The 5,344-nt window shown below is 47.2% G+C and overlaps 1 long non-coding RNA gene across 1 annotated transcript; it reads left to right on the forward strand.

Moving 5' to 3' along the window:
* The first annotated feature begins 974 nt into the window (after positions 1 to 974).
* On the forward strand, positions 975 to 3,073 carry LOC308188376. Its single transcript, XR_013945464.1, has 2 exons — positions 975 to 1,227; positions 1,722 to 3,073. It is a non-coding gene; the product is annotated as an uncharacterized lncRNA (long non-coding RNA).
* The last annotated feature ends 2,271 nt before the right edge of the window (positions 3,074 to 5,344 follow it).

Here is a 5,344-nt window from a genome sequence, read left to right on the forward strand (position 1 = left end):
CTAAGTGGAATCAGAAGGTAAATGGGAGTAATTTCTTCTTACACTTGCTCAGAAAGTTTGAGTGCTGTGGGTACAGCTGTAAAAAAAAAAATGCTTCTTTGAACAGCCCCACTGTGGGACTTGTTTCACCCCTCTGGGTGCCCAGAGGTGAGCCGGTCCCCACGGGCTTTCTTAATAGCCAGCAGAGGGAAATAAGCACTTCTACAAGGTGATTCATCTGGATCCTTCAGATCTTCACTTCTGGGTGAGTTGAATCACACACAGCAGTTCCTGTTCCCCTCTGTTGCATCTGGGCTGCTGGCCTGAATGGAGATGTCTACACTGGGTAAAAAATCACCACCTCCTGCCCCTGTATTTGTCCTGAGCAGTTCCACCTCTGGTTTTGACCCAATGTGCTCAGCTCTTTCACAGCATAGGGACCCTCAGTAGTCCCAGAGAGGCGTCTTCTCAAACAAATCAGAATTTCATAGTTGTGCAGGTACCACTGAAGCCCGTTGGCTTCTGGCTATAATTCTGGATGTTAAAAATATCTCAGAACCCAACCACCACCCCATTGCGTTTTCCTCCACAAGAAGGGGTGAGTAATCAAACCCCAGGACCCTGACTTATCTAAAAAATAGAAGACAAGGAAAACCAGGCAGATACAACAAACACTTAGGAGGCGGGTAAGGAGTGAGACAGCATAACAAATGCCCTGTCCCCTGGATAGCTATTAACTGTGCCAGTCTTCTATAGCATCACCCTTTGCTTAGGTAGCACTAGGCAATCCTTCATCGTTTCTCTCCTTTGGCCCAAGGAGAATAATGCGATCTCCAAGGTCAATGTAATTACCTGCTCCTTCTCATTAAAGGAATTGCCAAAGTATCCATTTAAAATCGTTAGCCTCCCCGCCCCTTTCATTGCGAATGATTTATGAGGAGGTTATTTATTCCCTCCTCTTTTCTCCTGACCACCTTTCTAATTAGGAGCGGCACATGGAGGTCCCTCGTTCTCCGGGGTGGAATCCTATTTATTGCAACGAGGGAGAGCATGGCAAGCTGGCTAACAAAGCAGGCAGCTATTTGTTTTAAAGGAATAAAATTGATTTAATGGCTGACACTAGAGAAACAGCTCCAGCTACAAGTTCTTTGCCTGCAGACCATGGGAAAGAGCAAAACCAGCTGTACGGGGAAGGTTTTAATAGATACTGACTCAACTCTTGGCCACGCGGGTGAGAAGATGACTAGAGTAAGTTCCTTAATCTCTTAGCTTCCCACCTATCAAAAAGGCAATAATTCTGGCCCATTTAAACTGCTCGGAGCTGAGAGGCTGTTTTCCCAGTTGTAAGCCTGCATATCTTTCTAGCAGGACAAAAACAACAATCACACTTGGACTCTGAGTATTTCTAACCAGCAGAACAGTCATGCTTGGCCAGGCTATGGAAAAAAACATTGCATTTGAATTTGAATTTGAAAATCTCAGCCCTGCACGATGATGTCGGGAGCTGCCAGAAATGACAATAGTCTTTTGTTGCAAGTGTTTGGAAACTACAGTGCTAATGTTGTGACAGGGCAATTAGCTGTAATTTTTTCAACCAGTTGTAAGGCTCTTTCCTAAGGCCATGACTCTCTGCCATCCCAGATCAGCTGCCAGCGCTCAGCAGTCCCTGTAGCCATGTTATTAATTTAAACCTAATTCAGTGTACACCTTGTTACTGCATGTCAGCCCTCTGTTAACCACAGGTATGACCCGCTGGATCCTCTTCTGGGCAATCCCAGGAAAATCCTTCCAAGGAAAGGGATAAAGAAGCATCTGCTGGGTGCCACGGATCTTGTCTGGCATTGGAATCATGGTGCAACAAAATCAAGAGCTGCACATGCAGCTGAGCAGCTTAATTTACAAAGCAATTTCCCCGCCAAACTGTGAGCAGTGAGTGCAGGTGATGGAAGAATGAACAGAGAACTTTGTGATTTAGGGGACACTGCTGTCCCCAAGTCATCGCAAGCACATGCAGGATAAATGTGACTAATAAAAATGAAGAGGTGCATGCCGTAGAGCAGCTGAACAGAAAATTGGGATCAAAGTGGTTCAATTCTGGTCTCACACCAGTTTTGAGCTTCTGTTCTGTGGGTATGAAAGGAGCAATTTCTGAAAGCTCCCTGACTGTTGTCACACAGGAGCTCTTGGTGTAAGGATAGCTACTACCATGAATGCTTTTAAAATTGAAAGAGCTAATTAAAATTAAAAGAGCTGCATCTCTCTGCTTGGTCGCAGCAGCCTGACTTAGAAACCCAAGACCTGCCATTCCCTCTGAGGGTCTTTTTTCTTCCCGCAAATGAATTCTGCCTTAATTTACTCACTGTGCCACGCTTTCCCTCACTGGCCCTTATAATTACAAGATTGGTCTTACAGGGATGTCCACTGTGGGTGAACAGGCAGGAACTAATTCTTGCTGATGCCTTGTATTGTGGGAGGTGTCATGGGTACAACACAACCCCAGCCTTTTGCTGTCTGCCTCAGTTTCCCCATCAGTACAAGGAAGCTAATGACACCAGTTTTGGAGAGCAGAGGGAGTCAAGTGCCTGCAGATAATTGTTTTTGTGTGCTCCTTCACAGCCCCCTTGAGAAACCTTCTCTTGAGGTCTTGTCCTGCACCAGAAACAAAGTGCTCGTGGCCAGAAGAAGGGGGATATAAACTTTCTTAGATTTTTTTCTGCAAAATGAAAAGCACCTGCAGACTGGAGATGGAGCCTGTGATTGCCTCCCGAGCTTCCATCTCAGCCCTGCACCTTGTCTGGGTCTTTCTCCAAGCCCTACCAAACCCTTTGCCCTTTCCCCATGTGGTGGCTGGAGAAGGTTGGATGTCTCAGGGCTGGTTCTCCCATGTCTCCAGCATGAAAATACCTCCTTCTGTCATCCCAGCTCACTGTGAAGTAGCAATAACTTTTGGCTCTTTTGGCGGGGGGAAATTTAGCTCTTCTTGGGTGAAGACGGATGTACCGTGTAAGGCAGACAACATGAAACCCCATGATGGTTTGATTTTCCTTCTGTCACTACCCGGTATGTTGGGACAGGGAATGTCTCCCTAGATATATCTGTGCAGTGCATGGCATGACCAAATCCTCCTGGAGGATCAGCCATGGTGCCATATGAGGATCAGAGGAGCCGTCCTTGTCCCATGTCCTTCTTGGGGTGCATGTGCTGTGCCTGCCCGCCCCAGCCCCACAGGCAGGCAGTGAGTGGTTTGGGTCAGAGCTCCCCGGCACCACGAGGAACGTTTTGACGCACAGATGTGCTTGTTCGACACTGCCTCAGCTCCGGGCTAATTAAATCCAAAGGGTAATCATTATTTCATTGAGTTTCCTCCAGTGCTGTAATTCCATCTCAGCTGTGGCTGAAAGCCCTGAATGGAGAGGCAGGTACAGGGCCAGTGTTTTTAGCTGTTTTTTTTTTTTTTTCCTTTTTCTTCTCTTCATTTTCTCCTTTTTTTTCCTTCTTTTTTTTCTTTTTTTTCTCCTTTTTCTTCTCCTGTTTTTCTATTTTTTCTCCTTTTCCTTTCCTTTCCTTTCCTTTCCTTTCCTTTCCTTTCCTTTCCTTTCCTTTCTTCCTTTCCTTTCCTTTCCTTTCCTTTCCTTTCCTTTCCTTTCCTTTCCTTTCCTTTCCTTTCCTTTCCTTTCCTTTCCTTTCCTTTCCTTTCCTTTCCTTTCCTTTCCTTTCCTTTCCTTTCCTTTCCTTTCCTTTCCTTTCCTTTCCTTTCCTTTCCTTTCCTTTCCTTTCCCTTCCCTTTCCCTTCCCTTTCCCTTTCCCTTTCCTTTCCCTTTCCCTTTCCCTTTCCCTTTCCCTTTCCCTTTCCCTTTCCCTTTCCCTTTCCCTTTCCCTTTCCCTTTCCCTTTCCCTTTCCCTTTCCCTTTCCCTTTCCTTTCCTTTCCTTTTTTTCTTTCTTCCCTTCTTTCTTCTCTCTCCCTCTCTCTAACAGAAAGGTGTTTCTTGGTTCTCCATGCAATACGTAATTCCTTGCTGCAGAAGCGTAGCAGAGTGAAAATGTCTTAGGGACCTGAGACATCACAAAAAGGACAGATGGAAAGCCAGCATGGCTCAGTCATAGAATCACCAAATGGTTTGGGTTGGAAGGAACCCTGGCCAGGGCCTCAGCGCCCTCAGAGGGAAGAACTTCTTCCCAACGCCTCCCCGAAGCCTCCCCCCTGCCAGGCTCCAGCCGGTGCCCCTCGTCCTGTCCCCCCAGCCCTGACAAAGAGTCCCTCCCCAGCTTCCCTGCCCCCCCTGCAGGCCCTGGCAGGCCGCTGGCAGCTCTCCCCGGGGCCTTCTCTTCCCCAGGCCCACCACCCCCAGCTCTCTCAGCCTGGCCCCACAGCAGAGCTGCTCCAGCCCCTGAGCATCCTCGCGGCCTCCTCCGGGCCCGCTCCAGCAGCTCCGTGTCCTTGTGCTGGGCCCAGAGCTGAACGCAGCGCTGCAGGGGGGGCCTCCCGAGAGCGGGGCCCAGGGGGACAATCCCCTCCCTCGCCCTGCTGCCACGCTGCTGCTGCTGCTGCTGGAAGGAGCACTCCGTCTTCTCTCTGCTCCTGCCTGCGCAGGGGTGTGTGGTGAACAGGGGCCTCCATTATCACCAACACCCAGGGCTCTCTGGGAGACCTGAGCAGAAACTGGATTTTTTGGTCCAGTGACTGAAATCAAGAATAACAGTAAAAAATTAAAAAAATAAAAAAGTTTTGTTTGAAGCAAACACTGTCTTCCAAGGGGGTTTCGGCTAAATGGTTTAAAAACAAACAAACCAAAACCAAAACCAAAAAACAAAACAAAGAAACAAAAAAAACCAGCAACCAACAAAATGAGAAGACCAACACCAAATCTAAAAAAAAAACCTGTAGTGACTTCATTGTGGCTTGACGTTTAATGTTCCATTTCTGCCCATGACGAAATACTTCGTTTTAATTCTGGACTATTTAGTATGTTTTAGCTTTAATTTTTCCTTTTTCCTTCCTCTTAAAGATACGCCATTAAAGAGAGATTAAAATGGAAAACATCAGTCTGGACTTTTGGCTACCACGCTGCGTTTCTGACAGTGCTGGATTGGGATTTCTGACCGTCCTCCCCAGCCGGCCAGCATAGGCGATCACATAGCAACTTGCCTTCGTGGGCATTTTTGGTCCATTTTCTCACTAGATTCGTTTTAGATTATTCCAGACAGATTATGTTGAAAGTTCTTGTCACAACAAGACACATCTGAGCTGGAGAGAGCCCTTTGCCTTAGAGAAACATCTTGCTGTTGTGACTGCTTCAGTTTAGGCCTCCTTTAGGGTTTTGGTGTTCTTCTCACTTGGCTTGTGATATATCAGGTGTTAATGTC

Source organism: Anser brachyrhynchus (assembly GCF_964034855.1).
Source record: "Anser brachyrhynchus genome assembly, chromosome: 1".
Classification (NCBI taxonomy): Eukaryota; Metazoa; Chordata; class Aves; order Anseriformes; family Anatidae; genus Anser; species Anser brachyrhynchus.